The 22,228-nt window shown below is 42.1% G+C and overlaps 1 protein-coding gene across 4 annotated transcripts in view; it reads left to right on the forward strand.

Annotated features, from left to right (window-relative positions):
- Positions 1-22,228, forward strand: part of CHCHD3 (coiled-coil-helix-coiled-coil-helix domain containing 3) — a 254,625-nt gene that overhangs the window by 207,444 nt on the left and 24,953 nt on the right. The gene's annotated exons all lie outside the window — the stretch shown is intronic.

Consider the following 22,228-nt stretch of genomic DNA (forward strand, 5'->3'; position numbering starts at 1 on the left):
TACTGCTGCTGTTTTGGAGAGAACTGTTCCATAGCCCTTGGGGGGCTTTGCCAGGAAATGCAAGCTGTGACGCAGTGACGAAATCCAGGTGCCCTCTGGGGATTAGGTCACGCTGTTGTGGACTGTCCAGGTGATGATGCTGCAGAGCAAAACAAGGCTAAGCCTCTTTCCAGGAAGGAAGCATCTCACTTCAGTGCTCCAAAACTCCCAATGCCTTTGAGGGAGCCAAATTCTGGGCCTCCTGCTTTGTAACAGTGTTTTTCTGTCTCTGTTTATATAGTGCCAAACACTCCTACATCTAGACACCAGTATAAAATTAAGATACACAAATAGTTTTTAGCATAGGTGTGTGTACACTGCACAATTTTTTCAGTGGCATATAGAGAGCATAACCTCGTAGCCCCCTAGCAGAGATATAAATAGCAGTGTCTCAGACAAATGGAGTAAAGACACACCTGAAGGGGGTGGGTATGTCTGAGAGTCCATTCCCAACATGTGCACGCTCTCTACTTGCCCAAGCAGTGCCTCCCTGTCTACACTGCGATTTTTAACAGTGTCCTCTGCTTCCCTGCTTCTGGAGCCTTTTCCTGTCTCATGAAAAGACTCCCCAAGCAGGGAATGGTGCTTGCAGGGGGGAGGTGGCAAGGAAAGGTTTGGGCAGCTCCCCACTGCGGAGCCTCTCCTCATCTCAGGGAACGACTTCCACAATGGGGAAAGGCTCAGGCAGCTCTCCATTGCTGGAGCCCTGCCCTGCAGCAGGGAAAGACTCCGGCAGCTGGGGGCAGCAGGGAAAGGCTCCACCAACTCCCGGCTACTAAACCCTTCCCCTGCTTCAGGGAAAGACTCCGGCAGGGGCAGGGGAAAAGGGTGCGTTGCTTTCACTGCAGCATGTAGGTATACATACACTATATGCTGCCCCCAGTGGTGTGTAGTGTAGATGTAGCCATAGAGGCCTCTATGTACCACTCAGTTTGGCCTATTGATGGATGTTACTGGTGGATTTTGTTTGTTTTTCTCCTCTCACTTTGAGGCTGCCTGTATGTTGTTGAGCCCTACAATTGTGGGGATTGCCTCTGTGAAGAGCTGGCTCTTGTGATTGAACATAGTAAGACCTCTCAACTTATTCCGATCTCTTCTCGCAGTGAGTTCACTGTAGTTGTTAGTTTAGGACCTTCCTCTAAATATGCTTTCCATGTCAGGTCTGGTAGCTTCACCTAACCCTAGATAACTTCCACAGTGCTGATGGAGACATGATATATATGATAGCCAGGCATCAGGCTGTTCAGGGCCTTGAAGATTAGAACCGTGGATGGGAGAACCAGAGGATGTGGCAGAGGATAATAATGAGGTATTCCTCCAATTGGCAACTAGTGTGCTGTGAAGTTTAATTTATTAATATTTGGAGAGCACTTTCAGGTCCCTGTCTGGCAGGTGAATTTAGGAGCACAGATTGCTTTTGATCATTTATGGTCAATTGTACATACAGCAGGAAGGAGATATGCTCGATTTATTGAATCATCTTTACTTAACTTGTTGACCTAAAGAAAGTACAACAGTAAAAGTTTAGGAAGAGGTTATGTTCAACTTGTCCTTTGTCTAAATGAACAAGGAAGAAAACAGACCTTGAAATATTATTGCCTGATCCTAAAGCTATGGTGTTAACTTTCTGTACTTTAAAAGTGCAGTGCAGAGAGAAAGGATGGTCTTGTAGTTGAAGCACTGGACAGGGTCTGCGGAGATGTGGGTTTAGTTCCCTGCTCTATCACCGGTGTGATCTTGGGTGAGTCATTTAATTAGCCTCAGTGTCTCCATCTGTAAAATGGCTTTTATAAGAGTTTTATGAAGATGAATTCAGTAGTCTTTTTGATGAACTTGTAGTCTCCATATTGGATGGGGAGCTCATCTAAGTACCTAGATAGCTTGCGCTGTTGCCTGTGTTTATACACATTTTATGGATAAATAGCTTCAATCTTCCATGCTTTCACCTTTCATGAGCATTAATTCACTTTTAAAATAATACGCAGTATTTACCAGGTCCCTGCAAAAATACCGCATAGTGTCTTTGAATAACTGAAAACTGAAAAATATTTGGAAACAGTGGGCCGGATTCTGCAGCCCTTCCCTGAGCTGAACTCCCACTGACTTCTTTGGAAGCCCTGCTTGGCAGAGGTCATTGGAATCTAAAAACAAATTTGAGGTAACTAGCTCCTTCCTTTTATAAAGGTAGCACAGAACTTGTTAGAGCTGTAACAGCACTCAGTCATTTTATTTTTTACTTTCCCCTGGTAAAATATTAGATAAACCCCCATGTGTGTAAGTGCCATGCAGATATTATCTAATCTTCACAATACGTCCAAGGGTAAATTGTAGCATTCACATTTTACATTACTTTTACATGACATTTACTTTACAATACTGATGCACAGACTTTGGACTCACCTCAAGTTACTCAATAAGTCAATGGCAAAGTTTACTCCTACGGGAATTCTGCGTCACTGCACAAGCGCAGAATTAATGTCCCCCACAGATTTTATTCTTTCTCTGCAGAAAAGCTGATTCACGCACCCCTCCCAAGCAGTGGGGCGGGGGAAGAGGGGCGCATGTCTGGTTTGGGCATCAGGAGCAGTCGGGGGAGATGTAAATCACTGCATCGGAAAGCAGGGCTGGGGACACCACAGCCGGTGGCTCCTATCCTGAGCTGGGCTCCAGCTGCTAGTCCCAGCTGGGCTTTGGTGGGGACAGGACTTCCTCTTCCCCTGCATGGGCTGCTCCCAGGGCTGGGTCAGACCCATCCCCAGGAACCTCCCTCAGCTTCAGGAAGGTCCGCACCCCCACCTTCCTACCTCTACTGCTCCCCAGCCATGGGGAGAGAGGTTACTGTATGAGGAGCTGCCCTCCCCTATCTGCCCAACCCCCAGGCATCCAGACTCCACAGACACCCAGACTCTGCTCTCCCCCACCTCCTGCTGAGCCCCACCCCCTGCATTTGGACCCCTATCTCCGCACCCAGACCAACCCTGCTGAGCCTCCTGCACCTGGACCTCCACCCCACTGAGTTCCAACCAGCTGCACCCAGACCCCCACCCCGCCAAGCCCCACTTCCCCAGCACCCAAACCCCTGCTGCTGAGCCCCCTGCACCTAGACTCCCCTGCCGAGCCCCATCCCCCTGCAACCCAGACCACCCCTGCTGAGTCTCTACCACCTTCACCTGCACCACCCCACAGAACTCCCCAATGTGCCCCTATGCATCCAACCTCCCCCCGGCACCCAAACCCCCTACCAAGCCACCGACACCCAGATTGCCCCACACAGAACCCTCTCACCCCACACCTGGATCCCCCTATAATAAGCCCCTCCACACTTGGATCCTGCTGGGTTGAGCCTGCATGCCCCACACTTGCATCGGGGCGGGGGGGGGCAGGGCTGGGCGTGTGTACAGGCACGACTCTGTCCCTCACTGTGGAGCCATATAGATGTGCTAATATGCCTACTAAGGAATCTATTTGTCAAAAAAGAGTTCCTGAATCTTTTTTTCTTTTGTCTGTATTGTTACAGACATACTTGCTGACAGGTATTTTGAAATAAATTACCAAAATATTTGAAAACGGTCTGATTATAGTATAAGCAGCAAAGAGTCCTGTGGCACCTTATAGACTAACAGACGTCTTGGAGCATGAGCTTTCGTGGGTGAATACCCACTTCATCGGATGCATGCTCCAATACGTCTGTTAGTCTATAAGGTGCCACAGGACTCTTTGCTGCTTTTACAGATCCAGACTAACACGGCTACCCCTCTGATACTTGATTATAGTATGTTACTTTGACAAATAAAATATGCATACATTTTAATGTTTTGCTACAGAATTTTTAATACTTTCGGCAGAATTCCCTCAGGAGTAAAAGTTGCAATTAAATTCTGCATTTCAGTGTTCTGAAAATAATTCCATACTGAAATCATGCTCAACCCTACTGGGGACCTTAGGGCACATGGCACGATTTATAGCACAACCTACACACCATGAATGAGGGACTCGTGTTGTTTGGATAACAAGTTATGCTAGAGCAGGGATTCCCGGGAACGGCGAACCACGGCCACTGGGAGCTGCGAGCGGCCGTACCTGCAGACACTCAAGTAAACAAAGTGTCTCGCGGCCCACCAGGGGCTTACGCCGAACAAGCCGCGAACCAAGTTTGGGAACCCCTGTGCTAGAGGGAGTGCACAGTATTGTTGTTGTTTGCATTCCTGTAGTTCTTAGAGCCCTAATAATGGACTGGATCCCATTTTGCTAGGCGCTCTACAAACACAGAACAAAAAGACAGTCACTGCTGCAAAGAGCTTGCAATCCAAGTAAAAGCCAAGAGACAGCAGATGGATGCTGACAGATGGGGTATACAAGGAAACAATGAGACAATATTGGTCAGTATAATAGACCTGAGTTTAAGTGGTATTGCGTAGTCTGTGTATATCATCTGTAGGGACACAATTTGAACAGAGTTTCAGCATGTCTGAGTTCTAAACATTATCTGTTGCCTCTGCTTTGCAGAAGCTCCACTCAACATATTAAACCTGCGAAACAATGATCACTTCATATATGATCATTTTAATTTTCTCTACAGCAGTATAGACATTTAACTTTCTTGCTTTGATCAATACAATCCATTAGGAATGTAGAATACCCAGCAAAGCTATATGAAATATTAATTATGTCCATTTTAGATAGGAGTAGTTTCATTCTGAATGAAGTAGAAGTTGAGTATTTTAGAGGCGTATCTATGTTTTGTCTTCATGTGCTGTACTTTAAGCACAGAATCATGTTAGTTTGCATAAATGTTAAGTATTTTGTTGAGATGCTCAACAGATATAACTTGAGTGTTGAGAACTATGTCTGTAGGCCAGCAAATAAGGTTTCAGTGGGTTTATGGTAGGTCTGCTCACCTATTTATTTATTTTTTAAACCAGTACTGTAATAAACCTATTGATTAAGAGAACTAAGCCATGTCTTGTATGTCTTCCCCTTGTATAAACCTTAGGTAAATTAAAGATGCTCTCCTCGAGTAATCACCAATTTTTCACTTAGCTTGGCATTCACATGTGAGATTTTAAAAAAGCTTTTCTTTAAAACTTGAACAAGTCAGTAGTTAGAAACTTATTTTTGTTGACATTAACTTATGATTTCATTAAAATAGCAAAAATAAAGATTTTTCTGGAAGGTAATTTGATGGAATAACCCTTGAAAATGAGCGTAGGAAGAAGACATCTATTTAGATAATGTACTAGTGTATCTTTTCCCATCATCACACGTTAACGTGGATGGACACACACTTGTGTTAAAATGTTGCCAGCCTCCCATATCTCCTCACATGGACACGTGAAGTAATTTTATAGACTTCCTTATAAAATCAAGTGAGTGAAACTCTTCCTTCACGCTTCAGTAGCCAACAGTTAAATTGGCATGTTACTTATTTTTGTGTAATGGTAATCAACCAAGTCCCCTGAAAATTGATAGATGTGCTCATTAAGGGCAGTTCTTGCTGCAGTTTCATGAGCAACCCACAACCAATGCAAACTGCTGGTTCTTAGTGTAGCTGGCAAATAAACTCTGCAGTGATATATCTGGCTTCACAATCCCTTTCAAGGACTAAAGCCTCTTGTTTAAATGTGTTAAACATGTTTTGTATGGAATTAACATAAACACAAGTCAACTCTTTCCCAATTACAGTATTAAAAGCAAGGGAGGCTAAAAATGCAGTCTTTTTTGATGCATTTGTTCAGTTTCTTTAATCTTGTGTTGCTAAGATTTACAAATACTTTTTTTTATTGCATCTAAGCCATCTGTAGATTGAAAGCCTACAAATCTCACTGCCCCCGCATTTGAGCACGTACCAGCAAACCTGTTTGCATGAGAGGGAACACATTTTGCACAGTCGATGCTATGTTTTTTTAAAGTAGCATACACCTGTTTCTGGTTACAGGGTGAAGAATGAATTGCCAATTACCTCAACATGTTAGAACATGACACTTCATATTGTAGGAGTTTGTGCTATCTGTTTACCCATGGCCTCCAACTATGAAACCATCCCTTCTGAAAAGGGGTTGGAAAGAAATCAGTCCTTGATCAATTGCTAATATTATTTGTGCATGTGCAAGCTGCAGGAAGGGAGGTCAGTCCACTAACCTTTGTTTTCCCAGCAGAGCTCTTGAACAAGATGAAGTGATCAAAGCAGGATGCCAGTACATCATCACAATCTCATTACTTTGCAAGCTGCATGCACAGATGCTGCTGTTGCTGCATCAGGCGTCACTGATTTACATTCATAACACCTCCATTATAGCTCATTTGCTGCTAGTCGTAATTAACCAGTTCTTTGCTTTTCCTGCAGTAGTGTTGATCTAATACTTGAACTGCAAAATGCGTGAAGAAAATAGACTGCAGTCACTCTGTATAGAATCCAGCTAAGTGCAGTCACCATTGTCAAACAGAAGTGTGCATTAAACAGTTTGGAAACTGCTAACACCAAATACGTGCTTTATTGCAAAGTGCCATTATATTCAGAAAATGGATTTTGTAAAAAATAGTATTGTGAGGATCCATGCAGTATTTAGGTTCTCTCACAGGCTTCTAGTTCAAATTGGACTAGTTCATAAGTCAAAAGTTGCTTAGTTTTTCTTGTTTTGGTTGGGGGAATTTTGTTTGGGGTTGGGTTTTTGTTTTTTTTAATTACCACCATTACAAGTTCCACATGTGACCTGCAAATCAAGCTGAGTTCTTTCTGCCTGTTCCATCATCACCAGTCATAAAGATTTACTAGGTAGAATTTAGCATCTGGTAGTTACGTTGATGATGTATAAAGCAAAATAGAATCTAGCTCAAAATAGAATCTCCCTTAGCTGTGTGAGTTCTGTAGGATTAATTGGAGTGAAGAATTGTTTTTTCACTGTAGGAAGCTGATGTGATTCGAAGTTATCCAGGGGAAGGGGAACAGTGTCATTTTTAGCAGCTACTTTTCTGAGCATCGTTTCATTTTTAAGTGCAGTGCACCTTTCTGTGTGTCCATATGGAAACACAATGGACTCTGGAATTCAACATGCCATAGGAACCCACTGATGGACCTTAGTTAATAATCAAAGTGCTGTATACTCTTTGGCAATCTAGCCCTAGATTCTTCAGCAAGGTCCCTGTATTCCGTGACACTCAGGGGCAGCAGACTGAAAATACTGTGGCAGCTTCATTTATATTTTTAATTAGGAAAATGTATAATACAACCAGAACCGTAGTCCTGGTGTCATTAATTGTGAAACTAAATTCAAGTTAGTTTATGTTGTCCCCACATTTCCATTTTTAAGTATGTTGCAGATCATAGAATCATAGAACTTAAGATCAGAAGGGACCATTATGATCATCTAGTCTGACCTCCCGCAAGATGCAGGCCACAAAAGCTGACCCACCCACCCTTGACTCAGCTGTTGAAGTCCCCAAATCCTGATTTAAAGACTTCAAGTAGCAGATAATCCTCCAGCAAGCAACCCCTGCCCCATGCTGCGGAGGAAGGCGAAAAACCTCCAGGGCCACTGCCAATCTACCCTGGAGGAAAATTCCTTCCCGACCCCAAATATGGCGATCAGCTGAACCCCGAGCATGCAGGCAAGACTCTCCAGCCAGACACTCAGGAAAAAGACTTTCAATATCCCAACATTGACCCTCAGTACTAATTACCAGTGGTCGCACATTATTGACCTATTGACTAAATCACGTTATCCTATCAAACCATTCCCTCCATAAACTTATCAAGCTTAATCTTAAAGCCAGAGAGGTCCTTCGCCCCCACTGTTTCCCTCGGTAGGCTGTTCCAGAATTTCACTCCCCTGATGGTTAGATGTTTGTATTGACAACACAACTGCCTTGTAGGTGGGGGGTGTGAAGCTGGAGGGATTAGCAACTGGCTTGGGAACTGTTGGGGCTTTTGGCACCTGTGGAGGTGTGGGAGGTAGTTTGGGATTGTCATCTTTAAGTTTCAGTTTTAACAGCCCATTGAAATGAACAGAGAAATTCACATCTGAGCTGTTATTCCATTCTGTCTGCAGACTCAGGAAGACAGTATTGTCAGTGAACACTCAGTTCACTTGTGCATTGATTAAATGCAACAAAATTCTCCAACAGGCAGTTGGGAAGAGGTGAATAATGGAGCCATAGAATCGCTGGCAATAATATTTGCAAACCCATGGATGACAGGAGCGGTGCTGGAAGACTGGAGGAGGGCTAACGTAATGCCCATTTTTTAAAAGGGGGGGAAAGGAAACTATAGACTCGTCAGCCTAACCTTGATCCCAGGGGAGCTACTAGAGCAAAATATTAAAAAATTCAGTTTGTGAATACCTGGAGGATCACTAGCTGCCAGATGGTTTTACGAAGAATAAATCATGCTAAACCAGTTTGATTTCCTTCTGTGACAGGGTAGCTGGTTTGGTGGATAGGGGGAATGCAGTGGATATAATATACCTGGACTTTAGCAAGGCTTTTGACACAGTCCCACATGACATTCTGATAAGTAAGCTTGAGAAATGCAGGCTCGGCAGAACTACCATTAAGTGGATACATAATTGGTTAAACAACTGCAAATAAAGAGTAGCTAGTAATGGAATGATGTCAGATTGGAAGGGGGTCTTAAGTGGGGTTCCACAGGGATCTGTTTTGGGTCCAGTGATATATTTAACATCTTTATGACCTGGATGTAGGAATAAAGAGCACACTGATCAGATTTGCAGATGACACAAAGCTTTAGAAGATAGAGCAAAAATTCAAAGGGATCATCTGGGCTATAGACTACAAAATGAAATTCAACAAAGATAAATATAAAGTGCTACGCTTAGGGAGGAAAAAACAAATGCACAAATACAGAATGGGCGATAACTGGCTTGGTAGCAGCACTGCTCAGAAGGATCTGGGAGTTGTGGTGGATCACAACCTTAACAACAGTTGTGAATGCTACACTATTGCAAAAAAAGCAAATGTAATTTTAGGTTGCATTAACAGTGGCATAGCATGCAAGTCACGGGAGGTTAGGCCTCAGCTGGAGTACTGTGTCCAGTTTTGGTCACCAATGTATAGAAAGGATGTAGAAAATCTGGAAAGGATCCAGAGGTGAGCAAGAAAGAGGATTAAAGGGATGGAATGCAAGCCAGATGAGCAAAGGCTGAAGTCACTGGGTATGTTTAGTTTAGAAAATGAGAAGAATAATGGGGGGACATGATTCAAATACTTTAAAGGCTACCATAAAAAAGGATGGAGAAAAGTTGTTCTCTCTTGCCACATAGGGCAGGACAAGAGGCAGTGGGTTCAAACTACAGCATAGCAGATTTAAATCAGGAAAAAATTTCCTAATGGTGAGAACCATAGGACAATGGAATAGACTGCCTAGGGAGGTCATGGAAGCTCCTTCACAGGAGGTTTTCAAAAGGCGGCTGGATGGCCATCTATCTTGGATGGTTTAGAGACAACAAATCCTGCATCTCGGTAGGGGGTTAGACTAGATAACCATTGCTAGCTCTAGGGTTCTATGATTCTATGAAATATGTGAAGCCCTGATAATAATGCTTAGAATTTATATTGTACTCCTTATGTTAAAGGTGCTTAACAAACAGTACCCAGCACAAGCGAACCCTGATCCTAGTTTGGGTCTCTGGGCACTTCTGTAATACAAATAATAGTGCCTACGCACACTTGTGATGTAAGTAAGTGCAACTCTCCCCTATTGTATAGATGGGAAAACAAACAAATTATTGGGTAAAGGAAACGAATGCATGAGAGTTAAGTGACTTGCCTGAGACCACAGAGGGGGTCTGAATCAGACTTGTGACTAGAGTTCAGGAGTTGGTGGGTCCCATTTCTTGTTCAGATCACTAGCTCACCTTCTCTCAAAAGTAAACCTGGTATTGTGATTGTGTTCCATTTCAAGGTATGTTATTAGAATAGTCCCTGAACCTTATGTTCTGCTGCTGCTTGTCGCTGGTTCGTGTGAGTTATTCTAGCTGTCTTTGTTCCTGCTTAGTATACAGCATACTAATGCTGTCAATTAACATTTGCTGCCTTTCATCCTTTCCTATTCATCAACTGAAGAGAGATTGAGAAAACTGGGATTGTTTACCTTAGAAAGGAGACAAATAAGAGGGGACATGATAAAAGTACATAAAATAATGAATGCTCTAGAGAAAGCAGATAGCAAACTTCTGTTCTCCCTCTCTATCCAGAGTTGTCATTATTACAAAATTTTGAAAGGGATATTAAATCTTGTGCTTCCAGGCGTAAGGCAATCTCTAACTCTTGCAGATGAAAATGAGACCTAACACGGGGGGGAAATTACTCCATATCTGCCTACTGCAGATTACTCCATATCTGCCTGTTGTTTTCTCTGAAGCATCTGGTACTGGTTGCTGTGGCTATTGAATTAAATGAAACTAGAGTTCGATCTGGTATGGCAGTTCCTATGTTCCTAACATGCAGTGTGATACAGAACACGCAGCACTGTGTTGTTTCCCTGTCACACACATCACTTCTTCTTTTGGTTATGTCTTCTCTGTTGGAACTGAATATTGCTGGTGCGCTGTGTTGCCCATGCTGTTTTGAGCAGGGGAGCAGCATGACAGCACTGCTAAGCTGATGTAAACTGAAACATCTTTTTTTTTTTTACAAAGTCAGGCACACCATATTTATTCCCATATGATTAGATCCAGAAAACTTGCTCAAAAACATTTAATAAATCCAAGGCAGTGTAACCAGTTCTGAATGTTATCATTTTAAAAAATATTGCCCATGAGTTCTCTCTCTTAACATGTCTTATTCTTTCCATCTTTAATTTGACAGAGAGTTTCAATTGTAGACATCCTCTTTAAATTTATAGTTTTACCAGTCAGTGATCAGTACATTCCAGGTTACTCAGTCCTCCTGAGTTCGTGCATGAGTGCCTGCCTGCCTGCACGCACACAGAGTATTACATTTGCTTTGCCATAGCAGATTAGGTCTAGGTCCATCAAGTCCAAAATCCTATTTCTGGCAAAGATCTATATCTAATGCTTCAAAGGAAATGAACTCTTCTTAATATACAAAGCCAACTGCACAATATCATATTTTTTGGATGAAGGGGGTAACTATAGTAGATGTGGAAAAGAACTATTAGCTCCTCCAGCCCATCTCCCTGCCATTGCAGGCTTGTTCCCCATAGTACTGTTACTACTGTTTTGTTTTAGTTCTTCACTAGCTTGTCCCTGTTTCTATTCCACTGAGGGTACACATGCTCTCCATGTACCAGGGACTGGAAGATGCCTGCTAGTAGTGTCCCTTGGTCCGTACCTGCATGCTTTCTTTCCTTGTGGCTCAAAAGTGAGTGTATAAGGGACAGTGCGGCCTGACGGCCTTTCCAGTTCCTCCTTACTGCCACGTGGTCTGAGACAGAACACTCCAGTGTCCTCAGAACTCTTCCTTTGACTTAACTGCAAACAGTTTAAAAAATATTTCTTATTAGATTGCTTTAGTCCTTTTAGTATAGTTAGTTAGGGACTGCGAGTCCATTTTTTCTTCTTTTGGTGTCCCTCCCTTCCTTTTTCCTGATATGGACATCGAGCTGTCCCCAAAATACCAGGATTCAAGAACTGCGTCTTCTGCCCAAGACCCTTCCCGGTCAGTAGCAATCACCAGATATGCTTGTACTGCTTGGGAGAGGCCCATGTTTCTGCAAGTCCAGAATTTGCTGCTCCTTCACATGCTGGACCCATCAGGCATGAGAGTTGAGACTCAGAGAACATCTTGTGGAGCAAGTGATGGGACCTCAGTCTGACCCCTGTGCATGGGGCAGAAGTATCGAGAAGTGCGCCCTCTAGTACCATCACTTCTACTCAAGAGAGGCACTGTCTGCATTCTAGAGATAAATCCCCTTCCAAATCCTTTTCTAAAAAGATTAACTCTAAGTCAACTGAATCGTAATGTGCTGGACCCAAAGACCCAGGGCATGACTCTCAGGCTCGGAAGACTAAGATCACATTAGTGTCGGTACCAGCAGCTATCACCTCACCAGCAGTATCAAGCAAAAAAAACCACCGCAGGCCCAGACTTCCACTACCAGCAGAGCCAGCAAAGAAAACACTCAAAAAGTGAGCACCAATGATACCATCACACTTGCATTCAGAAGATAAAACTTCTAATGGACTTTCTATATCAGCTCTGTTGGTATGGGGAGATAAAAGCCTTCACCCCTCCTACCTGGGGAGCGGTATATTGCAACAGAGGATATGGTCCAGTCTGATTCATACTCTCCCTTCCTTTCAGAACAGTTCCCCACCACAGAGATTTTGATACCATTGGTGCAGGATTACTGTAAAGAGAGAGACTCTTTGCCACTATCATCTACCAGCAAGGTATCGATGGTACCAAGGGCACCACCATTAGAATTGGACCCTAGGTTATCATCAGAAACTTCCAACATTAAGGAAAGACCATTATAGCCACCCCCCAGAGAGATTAGGCCAGATGCAAGATCTAGAACCTCCTGGGTTCCTCCACCACACTGTAGAGCAGTATTACATCCCTGCGACCATCAGTACTTTGGGGACCACCACAATCCACAGTGGACCCTTCCCATTGGCCATTTTGGGGACCATGGAAACTATATATACATTACACAGAGTTAGTGTGGTCCTGTGGGAGTCATTATTCCTCTCCTCCCAGAGACCAGCCTGAGCTCCTTCTGGAACCCATGGAAGAAAAAGAACTGGATCCGGCAGTCCTGGCAGTTCTGTTGGATATATCATCTTCCTCCTTCGGCATCACCATCAATGGCAACTGCTGTTGTGATACAGTGGGAATCCTGGCTTTACTCCTCAGGGTTCCCCAGAGAAGAACAGGCAACTGTGGAGGACCTACCTTTTGAAGGGGACAACTTATTCAGCAAAAAGACTGACAAGTCCTTACACTCGTTAAGGCTTGTGGGCAACCCTCCATCTCTGGCTATTTACACGCAGCTGCGGGAGAAAATACAGCAAGCAACCATATAAACCTAGACCACAAGCTCAGCCATTCTTCCATCAAAGAGGATATGAAACACCGTGAAAGAGAGAGAGTGCAAAGGTACAAGCAGAATAGACCTTACGTTTCTTCCCAACAAGACCTGTCGGTCAGAAGCCAATCATCCAGTTATGGAAAGACTACTGAATTGAGATGAGATTACTGATGCTAGGGTGACCATTTTGAATCTTAACTTCTGCATAAAGATACTGAGGTGGTGGTGGTCTAAGATGGGTCTCCATCCATCCTCACCACCAGGCAAGAAATACTTTTGATGGGACCTCCCAGAGCTGTGAACTGACCTGGAGGCCATGTTCTCACTCCTCCAAGGTTTGATTTGGTGGCTGGCTTAGCCTGCTTTTTCCTTTCATGGTAAACAATTTTAACAAACTGATGAGTCCTTAGTGTCATTCATTTTGGATGCACCGTAGAGTTCTTATCCCCTCCCCTTCCACAAACGCCTTTCCCCTTCCCTTTTCAGGGGCCACTTTCACAAAAGAATACTACTTCAACAAGGGGTGATAGAGCACGTATCACCTCAGCACTGGGGAAAAGGATTCCATTCCAAATGTTTCTCCAAGAAAACAGAGGATTGTGACCCATCTTAGACCACTACCTCGATATCTTTATGCAGAAGTTAAGATTCAAAATGGTCACTCCAGCATCAGTAATCTCGTCTCAATTCAGTAGTATTTCCATAATTGGATGATTGGCTTCTAATGGACAGGTCTCATTGGGAAGTAATGTCATTAACTTCATCCTTACTCTCGTAACAGCACTAGAAATCTACATAAATATAGAAAAGTCCACCTTTGCTCCAACACAGACTATGAGACAGAGCTTACCTTCCTACGGACAGGTTCCAGTCCATGAACATTCTGATCAATCAGCTCAGACAGAAACCACAAACATCAGTTCGGACATACCTCATCCTCCTGCATCACATGGTGTCTAATGCCTGCAAGCCTGGCTTTGCACAGTTTGTGCACCAAGCAAGTAGAGTGTGGACAAGTTAGTTACAAATCCTCATATGGTATGGGACTCCCTAGTTTGGTGCAAGGTGTGTGCATGGGAGCTCCCCTTGCTCCCCCACCTCCTCAGAAGACCTCAATCATGGATGCTTCTCTGTTAGGTTGTGGGGTGCATCTAGACAAACGCACAAGGTACGTGGACCTGTCATGTATCAAGAATGCAAATAAATCTTCTGTAATTTGCAGTTCAGGAGGGCCTGCAAAAGAGTCCTACCATTTGTGCATTCCCATTGTGTCCAGGTGATGGACAATATTGCAACTTTATTCTATATCAGCAAACGGGAGGAGCAAGATCTACATCCCCTTGCGTAGAGGCAGTCCAGCTGTGAAATTGGTATATGTGTTGTCTTATTACACTATCAGCAGCACACTTCCCTGAAGCCACAACATTTCAGCTGTCACTTCTCAACAGATCATTAATGGGAGAGTTACAGCTCAGTGGTGAGCAACATATTTCAACAGTGAAGACCCCAATCTCTGGACTTATTTGGGATAACAAGAAGTGAACAATAAACTTCTTCAGGGAGCACAGGGCAGAACTCCAGAGGAGATGCCCTCATAATCCCATGGTCAGGAAGTCTGATGTATGCCTTTCTTCCCATCCTACTCTTAACTCGGGTTCTCAGAAAGATCCAGCAGGACATAGCGGTGGTCATTCTCATCACTCCCAGGTGGCCACGACAGTTTTGGTTCCCTGTTCTTCTTCAACTGTCCTTATCGTCTTAGACCATCTACTTACCTTGAAACCCTTTGATCTTTCCCTTACCTCACTTCTGGGTCATATAGCAGCAATCAGTGTCTGCCATTCTCTGATTAACAACTGTTTTCATCACACATCCAGTAATGGATATTCCAGCTTGGGACCTTAACTTGATCCTTTTGACACTAACTAACCCACCTTTTGAACCACTAGCAACATGCTTGTTATCCCATTTAGTTATGAAAGTTACCTTCCTGGTAGACATAATTGAATTGAGGGCCTAATGGCCAACCCACTTTATACAGTATTCCATGATGATAAGATTTTTTTATGATTCCACCCTAAAATCATCCCCAAAGTAGTCTCCGATTTCCACAAAAATCAGTCCATAAATTTACCTGTAATTTTTTTTTGGAAGCCTCATACCACCCAGGAGGAACAGAGACTCCATTCCTTGGATGTGCATTGAGCATTGACACTCTGTCTTCAAGGAACAAAACCTTTTAGGAACTCATGTAGACTCTTTCTTGCCCTTGTAAAATGTGTGAGAGAACAGGTAATCTTATCACTGACTTCCTAGTTGGATTTCAGGTTGTAGCTTCCTCTTTTGCCAGCTGTCTGAGACTCCTCTGACATACGGAGTGAGGGCCCCCTCCACCAGAGCAAAGGCTGCCTGAGTAGCTGCGCTTGGGGGGAATACCGCTTGTGGACATATGCAAAGCAGACACATGGAGTTCCATTCATTCCTTCACAAGACACTATCCCCTGGTGCACACTTTCTCAGCTGATGCATTCTGTGGGTCTGTGATCCTTCAATCCTCAATACCGCAAGGTTCCTTGCATCCACCTCCTTCGTGAAAATTGCTTGTCAGTCTCCTTCAGTAGAATACACATGGGGATCAGCACTTGAAGAAGAAGGAGAGGTTACCTACCTCCATAATCAGAGTTCTGTGAGATGTGTGGTCTCTCTCTGTATTCCACTACCCGCCTTCCTGCCCCTCTGCTTCAGATCACACTTGGTTTCATGGTAGAGAGAGAATGGGAGAGGCAATCGGTTCACACTGCCCCATATGCCTTGAGGAGGAGGAGGAGGAACTTGAGGAGAGAAAGTGTGCAGGCATGGACCAATGGCCACTACTAGCAAGAATCTTCCAGTCTCGGGTGTGTGGAGTGCATGCGTACCCAATAGAATACAGAGAGGGATCACACATCTTGAAGAACTCCATTTACAGAAGATAAGTAACCTCTCTTTTATAAAACTCCCCAGCTTTATTCATTTTTCTCAGCGGACTATTTAACAGCTTAATGCATGTTGCTATCAGGAAGTTTTCCTGGTGTTCAGTCTGTATTTTCCCTTTAATTTTATCCCATTATTTCTAGTTATCTCCATGTGTCATACTGAATTATTTCTGATCCTGTTGGTGTTCACATCCATTCTGACTCATCTAGTGATTACTGCTGCAGCCCTGAAGTGTGTGTTTCAACCACTCTTATTTTAAATTGTAATTACAAATGCTGCTGTTGGTCATAAAATGCCCTAATCCATTTTTAAATCTAGCCACCGTATTTGCCATTTTTAAAATACATGCCTAATTTCTGAAGAGACAAAAACCATCTAATTAATTTTTCAGAAGAAATTTCCTCAGAAGTTTTGTTTGAGTTGTAATGTATTGAATTCTGACATTAACAGTGGTGACCATTCAAATATATTTAGTGATAGTTGACTGGAAATATTAACAACAGAACCCCAGCTTCCAGCACTGAAGAGAGAAGAGTGCTGAAAATTGTGTGACAGAAATTTGACCCATACCTGTTTCTGGAGCAGTTAAACTCTCAGTATATTTGTAAGGACAAATGCTATGTGCCCCAGGAAGGATCTGTAGCTGAAACTAGAAAGCTTTCAGTGTAAATATGTGTAAGCTCCTTCACCCTCTTACGTGCTTCTCTTCCTCCCCATCTCTCCTACTGCAATACAGAGTCAAAATATATACTAATCCAAGGCACACACTTACAACCCAAAGAAAATTATTGAACTGAAGTGGAGTTTAACGTGTGCATCTTTAAGGAGACCACTCAAGTGCTGTGTCCTTGGCCATTAACCTTGTAGAGATGGACTGTTTTGTCAAGGATATATCAAGATGGACAATATACTTTAGAAAGTCCAGCATTGTGTAGCATATGCTATGGAAAGAAAGTCCAGGATTATGAGATGTTGCAGGTCCGGTTGAAGTGCATTGATGCAGCTGTGTGAGATAGATTGCCCCTCGTCCACACTGTTTTGCTATGGGTCTTTCTGCACTCACATTGAACAGTGAAATGTACTTCCTTTGCTTCAGTTTGTGTATCCTTCCCCCTTCCCATTCCCCCCATAAGATTGTTCCTTATGCAGTATAATAGAGGTATTTAGTATATTTACTACTCTTCATATAAATGCAGTAATCAGCAGATATTTTGAAAACAAGAAACAACTTTTTTACAGATTGAGTCAACGCCAATAAGATTCCAGCTCAATAGTTCTTCTTTCCTCAAGCAAAAAAAAGTCTGACCCCCTCACATTTTCCCCGATGTGAAAAGTCTTTATTTAGTCCACAAATCAGGCTCTGATGGACAGTCAGGGGAAGCGAGTTCCATACCTGAGGACACGTCACAGTTAAGGTCCATTACCAGGCTCCATCTTGTTAAACAGGAATTGTTTCAGGGAAGTCCTAGGGCCTGTGTTGTGCAGGTGAGACTAGATCTTCGTAGTTTGGCCCCTTCTGGCGGTAGAATCTATGAACAGTTTTTAGGCTCTTAACGTGATTGCCATAGCTGATAGCAGCAGCCACTGTATAGCACATGGAGAGAGGCAGTCTGTAATGTATACAGGACCATACAGACCATAGAGCATTCAGGCAAGTAAGATTATTGCTTATCCTTAGACCATGTGGAATTTAAATACAGAAGCTGTCAAGACCATACAAGACCCCCCCAACACACACACACTTTTTTTTGCTCAAAAACCTCGAGTCACAACTTGCCCTATTAGTGTTTCCAACTACTTCCCGAACATTACTTACTTCTAAATGGGGTTCTTGCCCCACATAGCCAGTGAGAGTTCTTTAATAGGCTGTGTGCACTTTCAAAAGTGAGCTAGTCATCTCTGTCAAAGTTTGTTTCTTGTACTTGGAGACAAAACATCCTCAGTCATGTAGATCTCTGCCAAAAGGAGCTAAGTAAATACGCATAACGAGTTCCTCTGATTAGAAATGCCTGAATACTACATGCAGTTTCCCTGGGGTCTCTAATGTATGTGTGTGAATTAGTATTAAAGTAGCTTATAACCATTTCTCAAGCAAGACAGGGATAGACCAAAGGTAAAGTGAAATCTTTTTATCATATATACTTAAGGAAAGGGAGAGCACATTTTGTTTGAAACTTCCTTCCCCAATAAAATTGGTCCCTTTTTCAAGCCATTTAGAAGACCCATTAAACCATTGGGTCATTCCTGTGCATGCATTAGTGGCAGGCTCATTGTAATGTGGAACAGGCTTGGCATATCATGGACACATTTATGAAGATTGATAACCGCCAGGGTTCAGTGTTAACTTTTATTATCAAACAGGCTGCAGGAGAAACTGCCTGGTATTGGCTTTTGCTTTGATATATAAAAAAGTTGCTGCATGAAAAAGACATCACATAAAATAGCTCTGCTGGCAATAGCATTATAAAATAGGGCTGTAAGTAGACCAAACAATAACTAACTACAGTAATGTTCATTATTGTCTCTTTGAGCTCTCAGTATCATTGACGGGTGCTTTCAGTCAGTGCAGAGTGCAGTTTACAAAAGAACCGTCTTACTATGTGAGTGGCTAACAGGCTGTAGCTTTGCTTGGTGTTCTCCTACTGTTTTACACAACCAGTGGTGAAAAAGGTAAATTACTTCACCCCTTTAAAAGAGGTAGCTTTCCTGCTGGTGGCTCGATCAATAATAAGACATAAAAGGAATAGTTTAGAAATTGCCTTTTGATACTTGGTGGAAGTGATACTGGAGGAAGGAGAAAGTGCTTTGAAAACTCACCTCCTCTGTTAGTCCTCACCATCAAAGTAATCACTCTCAGATGGTTAGATTGGTCACTCCTTTGGGGGGTCATCTCAGGCTAGGTCTACACTGTGGGGGGCGGAGTTGACCTAAGATACGCAACTTCAGCTACGCAAGTAGGCATACCTTAGGTCGATTTACCTGGCCGTGAGGACAGTGGTGAGGTGACCGCTGCTGCTCCCCCGTCGACTCTGCTTCCGCCTCTCGCCACGGTGACATTCCGGAGTCAATGGCAGAGCAATCGGGGATCAGTTTTATCGCGTCTACACTAGATCCTCACACCTTGTGCTTCACGTAGACATCTATGTAACCACAGCGCCCAAGAGCACCAACTTCCGTCTGCAGCTGACCACAGGAATCATAGACTCATAGACTTTAAGGTCAGAAGGTACCATTATGATCATCTAGTCTGACCTCCTGCACAATGCAGGCCACAGAATCTCACCCATCCACTTCTATAACAAACCCCTAACCTATGTCTGAGTTATTGAAGTCCCCTAATTGTGGTTTGAAGACCTCAAGCCGCAGAGAATCCTCCAGCAAGTGACCCGTGCCCCATGTTGCAGAGGAAGGCAAAAAACCTCCAGGGCCTCTGCCAATCTGCCCTGGAGGAAAATTCCTTCCTGACCCCAAATATGGCGATCAGTTAAACCCTGAGCATGTGGGCAAGACTCACCAGCCAGCACCCAGGAAAGAATTCTCTGTAGTAACTCAGATCCCAACCCATCTAACATCCCATCACAGACCACTGGGCATACTTACCTGCTGATAATCAAAGTTCAGTTGCTTCCATAATGAATCATAGATTGTACAAGATTGATCTGAATCTTGTTTTGCATTGGTACTTTGTAGTTATTTTCCTAAAGAAAAGTGCATTCTCATGAGTTGGTAACCATTAAAACATGTTGATTTGGAACTAACAATAGTCTTTACACTAAATGTGGTACTACTTCTTGCTAATCTGGGTAGTGCACTATATCTCTAGACATGTATGTTTAAGATATAGAATTGCTTAAACAAATTTATTCAGATTACTAGAAAATCGTGACTGATGCATTTATGTACTAGATTATTATTTTTTACTTGTGTTTTGTGTCAAGCTCTATTTGGAAATTGGAATTCTATTAAAAATGTGCAAAATCAGCATTTAAAAAAATTAGTTAAATAAAACTACCTTAAATGTGCTGGATGCATTAAAAAAAAGTTTATCAAAACATGTTTTCTATTTAAAACTAACTGATTTTTTAAACAAAGGAAGTAGTATCAGTATTTAGTGAATTGAAGCGATTGTTGCGGGTCACCATGTCCTTCAAGATTTTAGAACTAATAAATACTTCTCATATCTAATTCTTAGTCATAGATTGTAAGAGGAAGAGATACTTTCCTGCTTTATCAACTCCCGATTAGTTTAACTTTGAATGAACTAGTCATTAAATTGAGCTAGTTGAATAAAGTAAAATGAAGAAAATATTCTCTGCATCCACAGAAGAAGCTACTGCTGTCAAAAGCTGGTTCAACATTTCAACGATCTCTGGTTCCAACTGGTTAGCCAGTAACTTCCACCAGTTCAGTTCTTTGACTTTTATTTAAAATTTCAGCAGTAACATGTACTGTTTACTATTATTTTGTATTTAATTTAAATGATGTAACTAGATTATGATAAATTTAGGCCTTACCACAGGTTGTCATAATTACAGTTAAATTTGAAGATACTTTTGTAAATAGCCATTGATGGACCTATCCTTATAATCCTTATTTAGTTCTTTTTTGAATCCTGTTATAGTCTTGGCCTTCACAACATCCTCTGGAGCTGCAGCTATGGTTCACTAACTATTTAGTACTTACTTATTATGGTAATGTGTATATTACATGTAATGAGTAAAAAATATTTAGTAAGCCAAATGTTTTTTGCACTGGGTTGTGACAGACCATCAAGGTTTACAAGTAGGTCCTGAGTCTGAAAAGATTGAAAACTACTGCTGTATATATTGTTAGTGTCAGACATCATGTCTGTGTTTCAGCAAGGTGTCTACCACTAGGCGGTGAAGGGGAATACTAAGTTAATATGAAAATCTTATATTATTCTGAATACTGAATTTACTCTAAATATAATTCAAAATGTATTCATGGTGAGAAGCACATTTCCCCATGTAACTATGTTAGGCAGGTCTAACAGATGTTCAGGAAGTTTCTTTTAAATTTCTCCAATATACAGAAAGAGAGGGTTAAAAGATAAGCCATATTCCAACCAGATCTAGCATCCCCTTATCAAAAGTACTTGCAGGGGTGATTTATGCATCTTGATTTTTTTGGTTTTGTTTGCCAACACAATGCTATTAATTTAGCTCATCACAGGTTAACTTGAACACTGTGGTCAGTTCCTAAAGATAGGATGTCTTGTTAACACAGCCTGCTGAGATATCTCAAGAGGTGCATGTAACAAATGCAGCTCATCATTGTGAATCCAAGACATGTTTTCTGTAATCCATACATCTGGATATACAGTAATCTTACTGTCACATCATCTTTTAAGAAGAATGAAAACTTCAGTTCCATTAAATAATTGTAACCCGTTTCAGCAGCAATTAAATCTTTTGTTGCTTTCTCTATACTGAACCTCTCACCCATAGCATTTCTTTCTTTTGTGTTCAGTAACAGACTTTCAGACTGTGCACTAATTCCTGGCTCTCCCCATGAAAAAAATAGTTAAACTTAAGAATAGTTTAGAATAATAAACACGGGAGAATAATATTTGAGGGGTAATGTGCCAGAACATAGTGCTGTATGCCTCAGGGTATTTTATAGTGAGTGATTTAGTTGACCTTTGATGAACAGGAAGAGTGTGTCTACACACCAAAATATGTTTAGGCTTGGAAGGATTCAATTTTTATCAATAAATATCTGTAAATATCTGCATACACACACAAACTGATGAAAAAATATTTCCATCTATAATAATTGAAATTTACAGATGGGTAAAGTAAGAAAGTTGATGTCTGAGCACTTATTACAGTCCCACCTTAATGTGTATAAAATGTAGGTAATGAATGCTGCATAAAGCGCATATTTACAGCTCCGCTAAAATAGCCATTCCGGCGTTAGCGGAGCTGGAGCTGCAGATAATTATACAGCATTCATAAAGCTTTAACTTTTTGAATCTCAACATCTACTGTCATTAAATAATTGCTTCTCCCTAATAACTACTCGCAACTGTAAAAATTTAAATAGATAAAAATCTAAAAAGAAACATTAATATCTATCAGAATTCTTTTAAAAAGTGAATTATGCCAAGCACACACACACACACATATATATAAATGAAAGCAAGATTCTGTATTAGTGTGTGTTGCAATACATTTTTTATTG

This window comes from Mauremys mutica, chromosome 1 (genome assembly GCF_020497125.1).
Source record: "Mauremys mutica isolate MM-2020 ecotype Southern chromosome 1, ASM2049712v1, whole genome shotgun sequence".
NCBI classification, from domain to species: Eukaryota; Metazoa; Chordata; order Testudines; family Geoemydidae; genus Mauremys; species Mauremys mutica.